We start from the raw sequence: 21,660 nt of genomic DNA, 5'->3' as shown, positions 1-21,660 counted from the left end.
TGTTTTTTTGTTTTTTTAAATGTTATACAACTCTTTAAAACCCATTGGACAAATGACTCATTAAAAAGTCTTTGTTGTTTTTAACAACTTCCCTTAACACGACAGCCCATGTGATTCCTACATATATGTAAATATAGGTATAGACATGAATAAGCAGTGTGTCAAAATTCTATCTGATAGAGCAGGTTGCTAAAAGTGAGTTTTTATTCTTATATTGTGTATTTATTTATAATAGAAAAGTCCTCCTGTTCATTAACTGCCCGGGACATTAACGAGCGTGTTTCAGAGTAAGCACCCTTTCCTTCTTATTCCTCTTCCTTACTTTAACTACGAACATTTTAAGATAGTTTGTAAAGGAGCATGCTTGAACGATCTAACTATATTATATACCCCACCCAAAAAGTTTTCTTTTCTTAATTGATTTTTTAGAGTCCCATGTCCACCTGACTGCCTTAGAGAGAAAGCTCCTGTTTATGGATCTGAAGTATATGCACCGGTAAGGGAAAAGCTTAAATATTAGCATCAACTAATTAGAAATATGGCTGAGATTTCACTTTTCGCAAACATTACAAAATAAAACTAAGGAATTGAACTCAAGTGAAATAAAATAAAGAGAGAGAAAGAAAGAAAGAAGAGAAAGGAGTGAAAATGTAAAGATTTTTTTTCACATTTCAAAATGTCCCCTGAATCAACACCAGATTTTAACCTTTTCCCATAGGCTTCCTCCATTTGCAGAGCAGGTCTCCATGCTGGAGTTATAGATAACAAAGGCGGGAAAGTGATTGTAGAAAAAGTGCAAGGGCTACCCATTTATGAAGAAAGCATAAAGAACGGAGTGAGGACCAACAAGTTTGGGCCTTCTACGGAATCATTTAAGGTCTATAAGCAAATTGATAAAGCTCCAACTGAACCCTCAGAGGAACCTTCTTACTGGGAACCTGAAAAATATCCTGAGCCTACTGATCCCTCAAAGAAACCAGCAACTTGGGATCCCACCAAAGAAACAAGACCTTCCTACCCCACAAAAGAAACCGACGGTACTAAACCAGGTGGAAAGAAACCCAAGAAACCTCCAGGTAAGTGAACTTCATAAAAGATGTTGGTTTTACTACGGTGACAAAAAACAAAGCACTTCTATATATGAGAGTTGCTAACAGCAAGTGTATTCCACAGAAAAGCGGAAAGGAAGCTAATATTTTCCTCTATAGCTTAGAAAATAACAGTTGTCTTCTTCTCTTTCCCAAACAGTCAAGAGCCAGTGCTTATCAACTGCCAAGCAATTGGCTGAACAGGTTGCAGAGTAAGTGAACGACGTCTCTAGCTTCTTTAGGTTTCTTAATGTATAATTCCTCTTTTCTGCATTCTGTTTACATTTCTCTACTCATTTTTTCTAGAGTAATGTGCCCAGCCAACTGCAACAAACATCAAAACATGGTGTGGGGTACAGATACCTACAGCTATGTAAGTCGCCACCGAAACAGAAAAATGTCCTCTTCCATAACATTGACTTTTGCCATTAAAGAGTATCGCCTGGTCTTAGTTCCCACTAGAAGTCACAGTGAAAGGTCATATGGTAATTTATTGTCTCCTGTTTGCCTTTAGGATTCTTCAATGTGCCAAGCCGCAATACATGCTGGACTTATTACGCCAGAAAAACCTGATCAAATCATAGTAGTAGAAAGGATCCCAGGTCAACCGAGTTATAAAGAATCAAACAGGAATGGAATCGTAACTAAACCATCTGGTGCTGCTCTCTGGTCATTTAGAGTAAGATTACCAAGCGAAGAACCAGAGGAATCCATTCCAGAACCATTTAAGTTACCAGCAGGTGATCATTTATGTCCACTGTTTCTTTCTTTCTGGCACACAGAGTTACGGTTTTGGAAGAATGTCTAAATATATATGGAAGAATCACATCATTGGGAAATATTCTAGAGGTCTTATTTAAAAGATTATCAATATACCAGGCCTTAGATGAGAACATTTTGGCATGGGTAGATAAAGTAGATCAAGTCTCCAAATGTATAACTGAGCGGAAGACTAATTTGATTTCTTTGTTTATTGTTAGAAATCTAACTAAGAAGGGCAGACTGTGGATAGGTTCTACCTAGAGTTACTTTTTACCCATGCCTTGTTTTTTTGTTTTTTTAAATGTTATACAACTCTTTAAAACCCATTGGACAAATGACTCATTAAAAAGTCTTTGTTGTTTTTAACAACTTCCCTTAACACGACAGCCCATGTGATTCCTACATATATGTAAATATAGGTATAGACATGAATAAGCAGTGTGTCAAAATTCTATCTGATAGAGCAGGTTGCTAAAAGTGAGTTTTTATTCTTATATTGTGTATTTATTTATAATAGAAAAGTCCTCCTGTTCATTAACTGCCCGGGACATTAACGAGCGTGTTTCAGAGTAAGCACCCTTTCCTTCTTATTCCTCTTCCTTACTTTAACTACGAACATTTTAAGATAGTTTGTAAAGGAGCATGCTTGAACGATCTAACTATATTATATACCCCACCCAAAAAGTTTTCTTTTCTTAATTGATTTTTTAGAGTCCCATGTCCACCTGACTGCCTTAGAGAGAAAGCTCCTGTTTATGGATCTGAAGTATATGCACCGGTAAGGGAAAAGCTTAAATATTAGCATCAACTAATTAGAAATATGGCTGAGATTTCACTTTTCGCAAACATTACAAAATAAAACTAAGGAATTGAACTCAAGTGAAATAAAATAAAGAGAGAGAAAGAAAGAAAGAAGAGAAAGGAGTGAAAATGTAAAGATTTTTTTTCACATTTCAAAATGTCCCCTGAATCAACACCAGATTTTAACCTTTTCCCATAGGCTTCCTCCATTTGCAGAGCAGGTCTCCATGCTGGAGTTATAGATAACAAAGGCGGGAAAGTGATTGTAGAAAAAGTGCAAGGGCTACCCATTTATGAAGAAAGCATAAAGAACGGAGTGAGGACCAACAAGTTTGGGCCTTCTACGGAATCATTTAAGGTCTATAAGCAAATTGATAAAGCTCCAACTGAACCCTCAGAGGAACCTTCTTACTGGGAACCTGAAAAATATCCTGAGCCTACTGATCCCTCAAAGAAACCAGCAACTTGGGATCCCACCAAAGAAACAAGACCTTCCTACCCCACAAAAGAAACCGACGGTACTAAACCAGGTGGAAAGAAACCCAAGAAACCTCCAGGTAAGTGAACTTCATAAAAGATGTTGGCTTTACTACGGTGGCAAAAAACAAAGCACTTCTATATATGAGAGTTGCTAACAGCAAGTGTATTCCACAGAAAAGCGGAAAGGAAGCTAATATTTTCCTCTATAGCTTAGAAAATAACAGTTGCCTTCTTCTCTTTCCCAAACAGTCAAGAGCCAGTGCTTATCAACTGCCAAGCAATTGGCTGAACAGGTTGCAGAGTAAGTGAACGACGTCTCTAGCTTCTTTAGGTTTCTTAATGTATAATTACTCTTTTCTGCATTCTGTTTACATTTCTCTACTCATTTTTTCTAGAGTAATGTGCCCAGCCAACTGCAACAAACATCAAAACATGGTGTGGGGTACAGATACCTACAGCTATGTAAGTCGCCACCGAAACAGAAAAATGTCCTCTTCCATAACATTGACTTTTACCATTAAAGAGTATCGCCTGGTCTTAGTTTCCACTAGAAGTCACAGTGAAAGGTCATATGGTAATTTATTGTCTCCTGTTTGCCTTTAGGATTCTTCAATGTGCCAAGCCGCAATACATGCTGGACTTATTACGCCAGAAAAACCTGATCAAATCATAGTAGTAGAAAGGATCCCAGGTCAACCGAGTTATAAAGAATCAAACAGGAATGGAATCGTAACTAAACCATCTGGTGCTGCTCTCTGGTCATTTAGAGTAAGATTACCAAGCGAAGAACCAGAGGAATCCATTCCAGAACCATTTAAGTTACCAGCAGGTGATCATTTATGTCCACTGTTTCTTTCTTTCTGGCACACAGAGTTACGGTTTTGGAAGAATGTCTAAATATATATGGAAGAATCACATCATTGGGAAATATTCTAGAGGTCTTATTTAAAAGATTATCAATATACCAGGCCTTAGATGAGAACATTTTGGCATGGGTAGATAAAGTAGATCAAGTCTCCAAATGTATAACTGAGCGGAAGACTAATTTGATTTCTTTGTTTATTGTTAGAAATCTAACTAAGAAGGGCAGACTGTGGATAGGTTTTACCTAGAGTTACTTTTTACCCATGCCTTGTTTTTTTGTTTTTTTAAATGTTATACAACTCTTTAAAACCCATTGGACAAATGACTCATTAAAAAGTTTTTGTTGTTTTTAACAACTTCCCTTAACACGACAGCCCATGTGATTCCTACATATATGTAAATATAGGTATAGACATGAATAAGCAGTGTGTCAAAATTCTATCTGATAGAGCAGGTTGCTAAAAGTGAGTTTTTATTCTTATATTGTGTATTTATTTATAATAGAAAAGTCCTCCTGTTCATTAACTGCCCGGGACATTAACGAGCGTGTTTCAGAGTAAGCACCCTTTCCTTCTTATTCCTCTTCCTTACTTTAACTACGAACATTTTAAGATAGTTTGTAAAGGAGCATGCTTGAACGATCTAACTATATTATATACCCCACCCAAAAAGTTTTCTTTTCTTAATTGATTTTTTAGAGTCCCATGTCCACCTGACTGCCTTAGAGAGAAAGCTCCTGTTTATGGATCTGAAGTATATGCACCGGTAAGGGAAAAGCTTAAATATTAGCATCAACTAATTAGAAATATGGCTGAGATTTCACTTTTCGCAAACATTACAAAATAAAACTAAGGAATTGAACTCAAGTGAAATAAAATAAAGAGAGAGAAAGAAAGAAAGAAGAGAAAGGAGTGAAAATGTAAAGATTTTTTTTCACATTTCAAAATGTCCCCTGAATCAACACCAGATTTTAACCTTTTCCCATAGGCTTCCTCCATTTGCAGAGCAGGTCTCCATGCTGGAGTTATAGATAACAAAGGCGGGAAAGTGATTGTAGAAAAAGTGCAAGGGCTACCCATTTATGAAGAAAGCATAAAGAACGGAGTGAGGACCAACAAGTTTGGGCCTTCTACGGAATCATTTAAGGTCTATAAGCAAATTGATAAAGCTCCAACTGAACCCTCAGAGGAACCTTCTTACTGGGAACCTGAAAAATATCCTGAGCCTACTGATCCCTCAAAGAAACCAGCAACTTGGGATCCCACCAAAGAAACAAGACCTTCCTACCCCACAAAAGAAACCGACGGTACTAAACCAGGTGGAAAGAAACCCAAGAAACCTCCAGGTAAGTGAACTTCATAAAAGATGTTGGTTTTACTACGGTGACAAAAAACAAAGCACTTCTATATATGAGAGTTGCTAACAGCAAGTGTATTCCACAGAAAAGCGGAAAGGAAGCTAATATTTTCCTCTATAGCTTAGAAAATAACAGTTGTCTTCTTCTCTTTCCCAAACAGTCAAGAGCCAGTGCTTATCAACTGCCAAGCAATTGGCTGAACAGGTTGCAGAGTAAGTGAACGACGTCTCTAGCTTCTTTAGGTTTCTTAATGTATAATTCCTCTTTTCTGCATTCTGTTTACATTTCTCTACTCATTTTTTCTAGAGTAATGTGCCCAGCCAACTGCAACAAACATCAAAACATGGTGTGGGGTACAGATACCTACAGCTATGTAAGTCGCCACCGAAACAGAAAAATGTCCTCTTCCATAACATTGACTTTTGCCATTAAAGAGTATCGCCTGGTCTTAGTTCCCACTAGAAGTCACAGTGAAAGGTCATATGGTAATTTATTGTCTCCTGTTTGCCTTTAGGATTCTTCAATGTGCCAAGCCGCAATACATGCTGGACTTATTACGCCAGAAAAACCTGATCAAATCATAGTAGTAGAAAGGATCCCAGGTCAACCGAGTTATAAAGAATCAAACAGGAATGGAATCGTAACTAAACCATCTGGTGCTGCTCTCTGGTCATTTAGAGTAAGATTACCAAGCGAAGAACCAGAGGAATCCATTCCAGAACCATTTAAGTTACCAGCAGGTGATCATTTATGTCCACTGTTTCTTTCTTTCTGGCACACAGAGTTACGGTTTTGGAAGAATGTCTAAATATATATGGAAGAATCACATCATTGGGAAATATTCTAGAGGTCTTATTTAAAAGATTATCAATATACCAGGCCTTAGATGAGAACATTTTGGCATGGGTAGATAAAGTAGATCAAGTCTCCAAATGTATAACTGAGCGGAAGACTAATTTGATTTCTTTGTTTATTGTTAGAAATCTAACTAAGAAGGGCAGACTGTGGATAGGTTCTACCTAGAGTTACTTTTTACCCATGCCTTGTTTTTTTGTTTTTTTAAATGTTATACAACTCTTTAAAACCCATTGGACAAATGACTCATTAAAAAGTCTTTGTTGTTTTTAACAACTTCCCTTAACACGACAGCCCATGTGATTCCTACATATATGTAAATATAGGTATAGACATGAATAAGCAGTGTGTCAAAATTCTATCTGATAGAGCAGGTTGCTAAAAGTGAGTTTTTATTCTTATATTGTGTATTTATTTATAATAGAAAAGTCCTCCTGTTCATTAACTGCCCGGGACATTAACGAGCGTGTTTCAGAGTAAGCACCCTTTCCTTCTTATTCCTCTTCCTTACTTTAACTATGAACATTTTAAGATAGTTTGTAAAGGAGCATGCTTGAACGATCTAACTATATTATATACCCCACCCAAAAAGTTTTCTTTTCTTAATTGATTTTTTAGAGTCCCATGTCCACCTGACTGCCTTAGAGAGAAAGCTCCTGTTTATGGATCTGAAGTATATGCACCGGTAAGGGAAAAGCTTAAATATTAGCATCAACTAATTAGAAATATGGCTGAGATTTCACTTTTCGCAAACTTTACAAAATAAAACTAAGGAATTGAACTCAAGTGAAATAAAATAAAGAGAGAGAAAGAAAGAAAGAAAGAAAGAAAGAAGAGAAAGGAGTGAAAATGTAAAGATTTTTTTTCACATTTCAAAATGTCCCCTGAATCAACACCAGATTTTAACCTTTTCCCATAGGCTTCCTCCATTTGCAGAGCAGGTCTCCATGCTGGAGTTATAGATAACAAAGGCGGGAAAGTGATTGTAGAAAAAGTGCAAGGGCTACCCATTTATGAAGAAAGCATAAAGAACGGAGTGAGGACCAACAAGTTTGGGCCTTCTACGGAATCATTTAAGGTCTATAAGCAAATTGATAAAGCTCCAACTGAACCCTCAGAGGAACCTTCTTACTGGGAACCTGAAAAATATCCTGAGCCTACTGATCCCTCAAAGAAACCAGCAACTTGGGATCCCACCAAAGAAACAAGACCTTCCTACCCCACAAAAGAAACCGACGGTACTAAACCAGGTGGAAAGAAACCCAAGAAACCTCCAGGTAAGTGAACTTCATAAAAGATGTTGGCTTTACTACGGTGGCAAAAAACAAAGCACTTCTATATATGAGAGTTGCTAACAGCAAGTGTATTCCACAGAAAAGCGGAAAGGAAGCTAATATTTTCCTCTATAGCTTAGAAAATAACAGTTGCCTTCTTCTCTTTCCCAAACAGTCAAGAGCCAGTGCTTATCAACTGCCAAGCAATTGGCTGAACAGGTTGCAGAGTAAGTGAACGACGTCTCTAGCTTCTTTAGGTTTCTTAATGTATAATTACTCTTTTCTGCATTCTGTTTACATTTCTCTACTCATTTTTTCTAGAGTAATGTGCCCAGCCAACTGCAACAAACATCAAAACATGGTGTGGGGTACAGATACCTACAGCTATGTAAGTCGCCACCGAAACAGAAAAATGTCCTCTTCCATAACATTGACTTTTACCATTAAAGAGTATCGCCTGGTCTTAGTTTCCACTAGAAGTCACAGTGAAAGGTCATATGGTAATTTATTGTCTCCTGTTTGCCTTTAGGATTCTTCAATGTGCCAAGCCGCAATACATGCTGGACTTATTACGCCAGAAAAACCTGATCAAATCATAGTAGTAGAAAGGATCCCAGGTCAACCGAGTTATAAAGAATCAAACAGGAATGGAATCGTAACTAAACCATCTGGTGCTGCTCTCTGGTCATTTAGAGTAAGATTACCAAGCGAAGAACCAGAGGAATCCATTCCAGAACCATTTAAGTTACCAGCAGGTGATCATTTATGTCCACTGTTTCTTTCTTTCTGGCACACAGAGTTACGGTTTTGGAAGAATGTCTAAATATATATGGAAGAATCACATCATTGGGAAATATTCTAGAGGTCTTATTTAAAAGATTATCAATATACCAGGCCTTAGATGAGAACATTTTGGCATGGGTAGATAAAGTAGATCAAGTCTCCAAATGTATAACTGAGCGGAAGACTAATTTGATTTCTTTGTTTATTGTTAGAAATCTAACTAAGAAGGGCAGACTGTGGATAGGTTTTACCTAGAGTTACTTTTTACCCATGCCTTGTTTTTTTGTTTTTTTAAATGTTATACAACTCTTTAAAACCCATTGGACAAATGACTCATTAAAAAGTTTTTGTTGTTTTTAACAACTTCCCTTAACACGACAGCCCATGTGATTCCTACATATATGTAAATATAGGTATAGACATGAATAAGCAGTGTGTCAAAATTCTATCTGATAGAGCAGGTTGCTAAAAGTGAGTTTTTATTCTTATATTGTGTATTTATTTATAATAGAAAAGTCCTCCTGTTCATTAACTGCCCGGGACATTAACGAGCGTGTTTCAGAGTAAGCACCCTTTCCTTCTTATTCCTCTTCCTTACTTTAACTACGAACATTTTAAGATAGTTTGTAAAGGAGCATGCTTGAACGATCTAACTATATTATATACCCCACCCAAAAAGTTTTCTTTTCTTAATTGATTTTTTAGAGTCCCATGTCCACCTGACTGCCTTAGAGAGAAAGCTCCTGTTTATGGATCTGAAGTATATGCACCGGTAAGGGAAAAGCTTAAATATTAGCATCAACTAATTAGAAATATGGCTGAGATTTCACTTTTCGCAAACATTACAAAATAAAACTAAGGAATTGAACTCAAGTGAAATAAAATAAAGAGAGAGAAAGAAAGAAAGAAGAGAAAGGAGTGAAAATGTAAAGATTTTTTTTCACATTTCAAAATGTCCCCTGAATCAACACCAGATTTTAACCTTTTCCCATAGGCTTCCTCCATTTGCAGAGCAGGTCTCCATGCTGGAGTTATAGATAACAAAGGCGGGAAAGTGATTGTAGAAAAAGTGCAAGGGCTACCCATTTATGAAGAAAGCATAAAGAACGGAGTGAGGACCAACAAGTTTGGGCCTTCTACGGAATCATTTAAGGTCTATAAGCAAATTGATAAAGCTCCAACTGAACCCTCAGAGGAACCTTCTTACTGGGAACCTGAAAAATATCCTGAGCCTACTGATCCCTCAAAGAAACCAGCAACTTGGGATCCCACCAAAGAAACAAGACCTTCCTACCCCACAAAAGAAACCGACGGTACTAAACCAGGTGGAAAGAAACCCAAGAAACCTCCAGGTAAGTGAACTTCATAAAAGATGTTGGTTTTACTACGGTGGCAAAAAACAAAGCACTTCTATATATGAGAGTTGCTAACAGCAAGTGTATTCCACAGAAAAGCGGAAAGGAAGCTAATATTTTCCTCTATAGCTTAGAAAATAACAGTTGCCTTCTTCTCTTTCCCAAACAGTCAAGAGCCAGTGCTTATCAACTGCCAAGCAATTGGCTGAACAGGTTGCAGAGTAAGTGAACGACGTCTCTAGCTTCTTTAGGTTTCTTAATGTATAATTCCACTTTTCTGCATTCTGTTTACATTTCTCTACTCATTTTTTCTAGAGTAATGTGCCCAGCCAACTGCAACAAACATCAAAACATGGTGTGGGGTACAGATACCTACAGCTATGTAAGTCGCCACCGAAACAGAAAAATGTCCTCTTCCATAACATTGACTTTTGCCATTACAGAGTATCGCCTTGTCTTAGTTCCCACTAGAAGTCACAGTGAAAGGTCATATGGTAATTTATTGTCTCCTGTTTGCCTTTAGGATTCTTCAATGTGCCAAGCCGCAATACATGCTGGACTTATTACGCCAGAAAAACCTGATCAAATCATAGTAGTAGAAAGGATCCCAGGTCAACCGAGTTATAAAGAATCAAACAGGAATGGAATCGTAACTAAACCATCTGGTGCTGCTCTCTGGTCATTTAGAGTAAGATTACCAAGCGAAGAACCAGAGGAATCCATTCCAGAACCATTTAAGTTACCAGCAGGTGATCATTTATGTCCACTGTTTCTTTCTTTCTGGCACACAGAGTTACGGTTTTGGAAGAATGTCTAAATATATATGGAAGAATCACATCATTGGGAAATATTCTAGAGGTCTTATTTAAAAGATTATCAATATACCAGGCCTTAGATGAGAACATTTTGGCATGGGTAGATAAAGTAGATCAAGTCTCCAAATGTATAACTGAGCGGAAGACTAATTTGATTTCTTTGTTTATTGTTAGAAATCTAACTAAGAAGGGCAGACTGTGGATAGGTTTTACCTAGAGTTACTTTTTACCCATGCCTTGTTTTTTTGTTTTTTTAAATGTTTTACAACTCTTTAAAACCCATTGGACAAATGACTCATTAAAAAGTTTTTTTTGTTTTTAACAACTTCCCTTAACACGACAGCCCATGTGATTCCTACATATATGTAAATATAGGTATAGACATGAATAAGCAGTGTGTCAAAATTCTATCTGATAGAGCAGGTTGCTAAAAGTGAGTTTTTATTCTTATATTGTTTATTTATTTATAATAGAAAAGTCCTCCTGTTCATTAACTGCCCGGGACATTAACGAGCGTGTTTCAGAGTAAGCACCCTTTCCTTTTTATTCCTCTTCCTTACTTTAACTATGAACATTTTAAGATAGTTTGTAAAGGAGCATGCTTGAACGATCTAACTATATTATATACCCCACCCAAAAAGTTTTCTTTTCTTAATTGATTTTTTAGAGTCCCATGTCCACCTGACTGCCTTAGAGAAAAAGCGCCTGTTTATGGATCTGAAGTATATGCACCGGTAAGGGAAAAGCTTAAATATTAGCATCAACTAATTAGAAATATGGCTGAGATTTCACTTTTCGCAAACATTACAAAATAAAACTAAGGAATTGAACTCAAGTGAAATAAAATAAAGAGAGAGAAAGAAAGAAGAGAAAGGAGTGAAAATGTAAAGATTTTTTTTCACATTTCAAAATGTCCCCTGAATCAACACCAGATTTTAACCTTTTCCCATAGGCTTCCTCCATTTGCAGAGCAGGTCTCCATGCTGGAGTTATAGATAACAAAGGCGGGAAAGTGATTGTAGAAAAAGTGCAAGGGCTACCCATTTATGAAGAAAGCATAAAGAACGGAGTGAGGACCAACAAGTTTGGGCCTTCTACGGAATCATTTAAGGTCTATAAGCAAATTGATAAAGCTCCAACTGAACCCTCAGAGGAACCTTCTTACTGGGAACCTGAAAAATATCCTGAGCCTACTGATCCCTCAAAGAAACCAGCAACTTGGGATCCCACCAAAGAAACAAGACCTTCCTACCCCACAAAAGAAACCAACGGTACTAAACCAGGTGGAAAGAAACCCAAGAAACCTCCAGGTAAGTGAACTTCATAAAAGATGTTGGCTTTACTACGGTGGCAAAAAACAAAGCACTTCTATATATGAGAGTTGCTAACAGCAAGTGTATTCCACAGAAAAGCGGAAAGGAAGCTAATATTTTCCTCTATAGCTTAGAAAATAACAGTTGCCTTCTTCTCTTTCCCAAACAGTCAAGAGCCAGTGCTTATCAACTGCCAAGCAATTGGCTGAACAGGTCGCAGAGTAAGTGAACGACGTCTCTAGCTTCTTTAGGTTTCTTAATGTATAATTCCTCTTTTCTGCATTCTGTTTACATTTCTCTACTCATTTTTTCTAGAGTAATGTGCCCAGCCAACTGCAACAAACATCAAAACATGGTGTGGGGTACAGATACCTACAGCTATGTAAGTCGCCACCGAAACAGAAAAATGTCCTCTTCCATAACATTGACTTTTGCCATTAAAGAGTATCGCCTGGTCTTAGTTTCCACTAGAAGTCACAGTGAAAGGTCATATGGTAATTTATTGTCTCCTGTTTGCCTTTAGGATTCTTCAATGTGCCAAGCCGCAATACATGCTGGACTTATTACGCCAGAAAAACCTGATCAAATCATAGTAGTAGAAAGGATCCCAGGTCAACCGAGTTATAAAGAATCAAACAGGAATGGAATCGTAACTAAACCATCTGGTGCTGCTCTCTGGTCATTTAGAGTAAGATTACCAAGCGAAAAACCAGAGGAATCCATTCCAGAACCATTTAAGTTACCAGCAGGTGATCATTTATGTCCCCTGTTTCTTTCTTTCTGGCACACAGAGTTACGGTTTTGGAAGAATGTCTAAATATATATGGAAGAATCACATCATTGGGAAATATTCTAGAGGTCTTATTTAAAAGATTATCAATACACCAGGCCTTAGATGAGAACATTTTGGCATGGGTAGATAAAGTAGATCAAGTCTCCAAATGTATAACTGAGCGGAAGAATAATTTGATTTCTTTATTTATTGTTAGAAATCTAACTAAGAAGGGCAGACTGTGGATAGGTTTTACCTAGAGTTACTTTTTACCCATGCCTTGTTTTTTAAATGTTATACAACTCCTTAAAACCCATTGGACAAATGACTCATTAAAAAGTCTTTGTTGTTTTTAACAACTTCCCTTAACACGACAGCCCATGTGATTCCTACATATATGTAAATATAGGTATAGACATGAATAAGCAGTGTGTCAAAATTCTATCTGATAGAGTAGGTTGCTAAAAGTGAGTTTTTATTCTTATATTGTGTATTTATTTATAATAGAAAAGTCCTCCTGTTCATTAACTGCCCGGGACATTAACGAGCGTGTTTCAGAGTAAGCACCCTTTCCTTTTTATTCCTCTTCCTTACTTTAACTATGAACATTTTAAGATAGTTTGTAAAGGAGCATGCTTGAACGATCTAACTATATTATATACCCCACCCAAAAAGTTTTCTTTTCTTAATTGATTTTTTAGAGTCCCATGTCCACCTGACTGCCTTAGAGAGAAAGCTCCTGTTTATGGATCTGAAGTATATGCACCGGTAAGGGAAAAGCTTAAATATTAGCATCAACTAATTAGAAATATGGCTGAGATTTCACTTTTCGCAAACATTCCAATATAAAACTAAGGAATTGAACTCAAGTGAAATAAAATAAAGAGAGAGAAAGAAAGAAAGAAGAGAAAGGAGTGAAAATGTAAAGATTTTTTTTCACATTTCAAAATGTCCCCTGAATCAACACCAGATTTTAACCTTTTCCCATAGGCTTCCTCCATTTGCAGAGCAGGTCTCCATGCTGGAGTTATAGATAACAAAGGCGGCAAAGTGATTGTAGAAAAAGTGCAAGGGCTACCCATTTATGAAGAAAGTATAAAGAAAGGAGTGAGGACCAACAAGTTTGGGCCTTCTACGGAATCATTTAAGGTCTATAAGCAAATTGATAAAGCTCCAAATGAACCCTCAGAGGAACCTTCTTACTGGGAACCTGAAAAATATCCTGAGCCTACTGATTCCTCAAAGAAACCAGCAACTTGGGATCCCACCAAAGAAACAAGACCTTCCTACCCCACAAAAGAAACCGACGGTACTAAACCAGGTGGAAAGAAACCCAAGAAACCTCCAGGTAAGTGAACTTCATAAAAGATGTTGGCTTTACTACGGTGGCAAAAAACAAAGCACTTCTATATATGAGAGTTGCTAACAGCAAGTGTATTCCACAGAGAAGCGGAAAGGAAGCTAATATTTTCCTCTATAGCTTAGAAAATAACAGTTGCCTTCTTTTCTTTCCCAAACAGTCAAGAGCCAGTGCCTATCAACTGCCAAGCAATTGGCTGAACAGGTTGCAGAGTAAGTGAACGACGTCTCTAGCTTCTTTAGGTTTCTTAATGTATAATTCCTCTTTTCTGCATTCTGTTTACATTTCTCTACTCATTTTTTCTAGAGTAATGTGCCCAGCCAACTGCAACAAACATCAAAACATGGTGTGGGGTACAGATACCTACAGCTATGTAAGTCGCCACCGAAACAAAAAAATGTCCTCTTCCATAACATTGACTTTTGCCATTAAAGAGTATCGCCTGGTTTTAGTTTCCACTAGAAGTCACAGTGAAAGGTCATATGGTAATTTATTGTCTCCTTTTTGCCTTTAGGATTCTTCAATTTGCCAAGCCGCAATACATGCTGGACTTATTACGCCAGAAAAACCTGATCAAATCATAGTAGTAGAAAGGATCCCAGGTCAACCGAGTTATAAAGAATCAAACAGGAATGGAATCGTAACTAAACCATCTGGTGCTTCTCCCTGGTCATTTAGAGTAAGATTACCAAGGGAAGAACCAGAGGAATCCATTCCAGAACCATTTAAGTTACCAGCAGGTGACTATTTACGTCTAATTTTTTTAGATGGTCAATGTCATGTCTATAATTATATTTCACAGTAGAATATTGAGTTTTGGGTCTTGTGCACATAATTTTCTTCCTTTTCTCTTGATTATGTGGATGTTTTATTTGTGATTGTTGTCATTAAGGTTCCTCTTAAATTGCAGGTCTCCTTCATCACTCAATTTTTCCAATTTAAGGAGTATTTTTTGTATGTTTTTACCAATAATCATGTCTTTTTTTGACCTCTTCAATTTTCAGTCACTTGCAGACACAGAACATGTCCATAATTATCCACAATACTTATTTTAATTCAATTGGATGGTAAATTTAATATAGTGTGAACAATTTCAAATGTATCAATTTCATTTATGACATTATGTCACTTGCTTATATAACATGTGTATGATAATTCACACAAATTTCTGGATATACTAAATTTGTCCAATTCTCCATCAGCAACAACTTTAATTCAGTATATCTGGCTCATATATAAATCTAATAAATCTAGTGTATTTGATATATCTGAAGTGATTTTTGATTAGTTTAATTTTAAGCAAGCTGTTTCTTTTCCAGCATCCTTTAACTATCTGAATATTAGAGTTTGATAATGTTTCATAGATGTACTGTATTTTATTTTTTGTCTTTAGACAATTTATTTTTTAACTTATCTTTTTAGAGCAAACATCATGCTTTCTAACAGTAAAGGATATCAAGGAGTCTTTTGTTGAGTAAGTTTTGAATTAATAATTTAAAGTACTTTTATAATGGTATTTAAAGTGATACTGTTACCCTCTTTCTTTATGAGGACTTCTCTACACAGCTGTAAAGCCTTAATTCTGCTGTTTTCATACCTTACATCATAATAGATTTCTTGGAGCTTGTTCAAGTGATTAATGCTTTTTACCGTTGGTGGATAGTGCCACCTGAGCGCGGCTTCAGGGTCACGGCACCACTTCCACATGACCTCCGTGACGTCATCACCCTCCACCCCCCTCGGCAGCCCTTGGAACGGGCCAACCCAGAGAGGGTGCGGCCTAGAACTCTAGGCTGGCCCATTCCAATGGCCATCAAGGGGACGGGGCCTAGATACAGATGATGTCACAGCACCAATGTGGAAGGGGGCAAAGGAATCAGTCCAGGAGTGGGTTGAAAACACAAAAGCTCTGCATATTTTTTCTTCAATTTTTTCCCTGTCAGTTCCACTCCTAATTTTTGTTGAAAAAAGACTGACCAAAAGACTGGCAGAAATACTATATGTGAACATAGCAATTTTCTGGCTTTGAGATATTTTAAAAGTTTTTTAGGCTATATAAGGCTAGGTTCACACACCGTAAAATAAAGGTAAAGGCAGTTTTTTCACCTGTTCACACACTGTTGTAATTTCAAAATCTATTTAGCTTTTATTTTAGTGTGTATAACCTAGCCCAAAAGTAACAGAATTAAATGTCTCTCTACTTCTTTTTTAAAGCTCTGATAGAAAGTGGTATCTATTAGATTTAATTAAAGAAAAATAATGCTTTGAAATGCTAGCTTAACACTGCGTTTTTGCAAGCCATTTTGTTGTTGTTGCTGTTTTCAAAAAATGGATGCATTTGTGTGCATCAGTTTTACCATTGACCTCCATTTAATAAAAAGAATCAAAACGGATCAAAAAGTTTTTTTAAAAGACAGAAGTTAGGTTAACTACGTTTTTGTGTCCGTTAAAAAAAAACGGATCCATTTTGATCATTTTTTTTATAATGGAAGCCAATAGAAAAAAGGATCAACACAAATGCATCGAATTTTTCCATATTTTTTTTTTGCACAAACGGATGAAAAAAACGGTTTGAAAAAACGTAGTGTGAATCCAGCCTAGGCCTGAATAATCTGAACCTTTATTGAAATGTCAGTGAATTTTATGGTATGTTGTTGGATATTTAGAACAGATATCTAAAATTCAAATAGTGTATATTTTACTATATGTTATACTAGGCAGCGCAACATTTCACATATGCTATGTAAGAACTAAACAATGATCTTTGGAGCATAGCCACTTCGTATACTTGACTATAGTTCTATCTTTTAGAATCCTGTGCCCTCCCGACTGTCTTAAACATAATCGTGTTTTTCATGAAGCTGGGACCTATTCATATGTAAGACATTGCATTTATTTTAACCACTTACACACTGTTACATAACATTTTATGGTATATCATTTTAAATTTCTGTTCCCAAATGTAGGACGCACCCATTTGCCAAGAAGCTATCTTTGCTGGAATCATAACTAATGCAGGTGGTAGGGTGGTTCTTGAAAAGATACAAGGTCAAACTACTGTTGAATCCACAGAAAATGGAGAAACTGCTAACGGAAGAAGAACATTTATGTTCCGTAAAAGTTTTGATGTGTCAAGAGATACCCAGTTGCCTGAACAAGAGTCAATGCTGCCTATTACAAGACCCTCCCAATCCGATATAGAAATAAACACACCTATAAAACCATTGTTCCCTGCGGAAGGTGCTACAGTACCTGATACCAGTATAGAACAAGCAGATATTAACTTAATATCATGGTCAGGCTCACAAGAAATGTTCAAGAAACTACCAGGTATTATATTATACCCCCCATCAAATTAGATAGCTTTATTCATGCATTTTAATGGAAGCAGGGTTGTAGCTATAATAGGTGCATTTTGCATCCAGGCTCAGGAGTCCATTAAGTCTCACTTTCCTGTATGAGGCGACCTGTACCATAAGTGAAGCATTCTAGTTGGGGGACCTGTTAAAAATTTTGCATTGGGGCCTGGCATATTCAAGTTAAGTCTATGACTGGGAGGTGCCTCAGGGTTTGGTTAACCTTAGCTTTAGAGATTTTGTTTTAGAGACTCTCTCACAAAGTCTATCACATTTTTATGGAAAGAATAGAGCTTAATGTAGCCATATTTATTTTGCTAGCAAAACAACCATCGTCATGATGGAACTTATTGAAATGCATTGTAAGTCAATAGGATCCATCAAGTTTAAAAATTTATGAATGACTAAGAATAGATCATAATATTGTTGTCATGAGACATAGTTCATCAGACGAATATATATGTGTGGAAACAGAATGTATCTTACATCTACGTTTATTTTAAAGGGCTTATACAGTCAGATAAAATACATGTTTAAACATCCTCCTTTCTGGAGACATCCTTTCTCTATTTGAAAGGCTTACGTGAACAGTGTCCCTAGCCAGAAGTCTCCATAGTCTGTAGTGCCAGGAGAATTAATCTGAGGTCAAGTTGTTAGTGACCTTTCTGTGATTAACCCTCCCGGCATTAAAAAGCGTAGAGACAGCGACCAGGGACATTGTTTACGGGAGCCATCTTAGAAGTAAGGGAGAGAAGAGGGTTCAGAGCAAAGACAGAGTGAACAGCTCACACATAATTTTCGGTGCATTCAGCAGAAAACAGCAGACTCAGAAGTGGGGGAAGACGACTGAAGAGATAATAACAATTATGGAATGAATTGTTAGTTTCCAGGAGGGGGAATGATTCAGTATGTACTTTACCTGACTGAAATACCCATTTTAGCCCTAATCCAAATCCAGTTAACAAAGATCGAGACACTGGAGATAAAAAAAACTTGACATGTTAAAATAAGAAATTGGGGTGGTCCCATAAGATGTGTTGCAGTCGTATATTTAAGACTTGTCTCTCTTTATTTTGTCATTCTCATAGTAATAAGTCGATGCTCTTCAACTGCAAGACAGCTGAAAGAAAAGATCACAGAGTAAGTACATAGCCTAACATGTACGTGTGAGCATGGCCGCTTCCAGAGCAGCTGCAAATTCCTCTCTTCGGGTCAGTTCAGGTCTCCGTGGATACGAAGACACAAAGATACCATAATAAGCACAACCCTCATTGGATCAAAATGGGGGTTGCACGAATGATGGTCTCATTGCATCTTCTTATTTATAGAGACCCGAACCTCCTGATGAACAGATGAAATCGCCACTGCTCCGGGCAGCGGCTCTGCTGACAGGTACAATTTAAAGTGTCACTGTCGCTTCATTTTTTTCCAGAAATCAATGGTACAGGAGATTTTAAGAAACTTTGTAATTGGGTTTATTTGCTGAAAAATGCATTTTTATCATGAAAAAGCTGTTTGAAGCTCCCCTCCCTGTCTTCATGGTTCTCTATGGAGAGGGGAGGGGTGGAGAGAGATGAGGCACTAAAACTGGGCAAAAAAGAGTTCATTTACAGCTACATCACCGGGCTATCTCCTCTGAAGTCAGCACTGACCTCTCTGACCTCTGAATACCGGCTTTTACACAGCTCCCACTGTGTAATCCTTTGTTCTCTGCTCTCTGTCGATGACTAATCTCCCTCCTCTCCCCTTCTCTCTCCATAGATTAGACAGGGCTTGACTGATGTAATCTAGTCAAAATTTCCTGATAATGAGCAGTGAAGGAGAGAGAGGAAGGAGGGGGGGGGGGGGGGGCTGGGGAAAGTCTCTTTGAATGCAGATAATGGCATATTTGCCTAAATTACAAAGTTTCCTAAAATCGCCTGTACTATTGATTTCTGCAAAAAAAGAAAGAAAGAAAGAAAGAAACAACATTGACACTTTAATTATATTTGAGATATTTTTTGGGGGAAAATGCATGAATAATATGAATTCAATATTGATTTAACATCTTATTCTAGACTGAAGTGCCCACCAGGGTGCCAGGATGAACCAGGTTACGTGTGGGGTACTGACATGTATAGAAAGGTAAAAATTGAGGCTCAGCGTGGTACTTAATAATGATGAGTGAATTGATTGAATCCATATTTTTATGATTTGCTTTGGTCAAGTTTAGTACAATAGCAGGGGCTACTGTCAAAGACAATCATTTCTCCTCCTGTGCTTCCAAAATGGCTACTAAGCAAACCTAATTTTATTATTTATTTATTTTTTTTGCACTCATGCCCCCCCGTAGGCTATGGTAGTCTGCAAACCAATATATTCCTGTGCAACCCACATGACATTATCAATAGGCGCTAATATTGTTATGTGAATAAATTACAATGAAGAAAAAGAGCTTGCACTCACCGATATTGCTGCAACTCAGTCCGTTTATTGAAAAATCACATCAGCTTGTGTGGGGAAGAGAGGTGAGCGCAGGTGCATCCTAGGTGACAGACTGTTTCACATACAGACCGTACGCTTCTTTTGGCCCGGTCCTTTGGCCAGAAGAAGCGTACGGTCTTATGTGAAACAGTCTGTCACCTAGGATGCACCTGCACTCACCTCCCTTCCCCACACAAGCTGTGATTTTTCAAGAAACGAACTGAGTGCAAGCTCTTTTTCTTCATTGTGATTTGTTTGCACATCTCTGGTCAGCGTTGTGCACCTCCGAGCTGCTTTCCACAAGCCTTATCGCCCTTATAAAGACAGTCCAAGCTCATAAGTCATTGTATGATCTGCATGTACATTGGTGCTAGCTGTTAAAGGCTCCTTTGGACAAATCAATTGTTCTGTGAATGCTGCACAAACATCAGTCTGTGGCCTATAATAGTAGGAACAAGAAGCGTGTTGGTACTTTGACAACAAACACCACTTAAGGTTGTAGAGAAGCTATTAATATATGATATACCTGGTCAATAAAAAATTACAGGAGCAGGGACTTTTGTAAAAAAAATATAGGAGTTCCTGCTTCTCTACATAGTTAGGGTGCCTTGAAAACTACACAGTGGAGCAGGGACTGCTGTCTGAATTCCCTGCTTCTACACAGTAAGCACATTGCATTATGCAAAGCTGCTTACTTTATGGCCCAACAGAGGTAAGCAAAGCCCTACCTTGCAACATAACTCCATATACTCAGTAAACTAGACATCAAATCTGAATCAGCCTTCAAAACAAATTCAATTTCCAGTTCATGCAAAACCTCCAAAAATGAGTTCTAGGAGGTTCCTGCAGCCATCCAGGCTTTGCAGTACAACTATAGAGAAAGGAAGAAAGCAAGGAGCTTTCAGTACCATCAATGTTCCATTTCTGTAATACTTCTTGAATTAATCTTTTATTACAATACAGATACATATTTTAAATTTTTTTCCAGGAATCATCGATATGCAAGGCAGCAATTCACTCTGGAGTGATAACGGATGATGGGGGAAATTTTACAGTAGAAATCTTGGAAGGACAAGACAGTTTTATGCCTTCTGTCAGGCATGGAATAAGATCTAGACCTGCAGGGCCTGCTCCTGAATCATTCGTGGTTAAGCCATCTTCTGAAAATCCATTGATCCTGTCTCTAGATTTTGTGTCTAGTTTGCAAGAAGGTAAATCTTTTATAGTTATATTCAACCACTAAATGGAGTGATTGTAATTTGTAGAGTTCCCTTTTGGTTGGTTGAAGCACAGTATATTGATATTAAAGGTGTTAAGTACCTTGGTCAGGTGACAGAGAGTGACTGAAAAGGAAGGTTCTCACAATAAAAGATCACTAACATCCCCTCACTGAAATCCATGTAATTTCTATTGTTTTAATGGACACCATAGAGGTCCATATTTAAAGATTATGGTGTCCTAGGCTCTGAGATTGAATTTGCCCAAGGTTAAGTATACTCCATAACCATATTGGTGCTTGTACCCCACAGGCGCCTCCGAAAGATGCCACATGATCCAAAAGGCAGTTATATACTCCAACTGGCCATTACCCTGGTATCATGTGGTTAATACCGCACTTTCCTTGCAAAAGAAAAAGTGTACTTTACCAAGAACTTTTCCACGTATAACAAGGTTACCCAACAAATCTGTTGGTCATCAGTGGACCCACTTAGTGAAAATGATCTGTCCAATGTAGACACTTAACTGCTTCTGTTATACAGAAAACATTAATGCTTATCTCTCCATGCTCCTCCAGTGTCCTCCTGTCGTGTTACCGGTGTCTTCCACAGACTGCCGCACCTCCACTTCAGATCAGAATTAATCTCGGGAGTGACAGCCTGCTCAGCCAATCACTGGCCACAGACCTGTGCTGTCATAGTCAGTGATTGGCTGAGCGGGTTGTCACTCTCCAGACCAGTTCAT

The sequence above is a fragment of the Dendropsophus ebraccatus genome, chromosome 8, assembly GCF_027789765.1.
Source record: "Dendropsophus ebraccatus isolate aDenEbr1 chromosome 8, aDenEbr1.pat, whole genome shotgun sequence".
Classification (NCBI taxonomy): domain Eukaryota; kingdom Metazoa; phylum Chordata; class Amphibia; order Anura; family Hylidae; genus Dendropsophus; species Dendropsophus ebraccatus.
Note: the sequence above shows the minus strand (reverse complement) of the source record.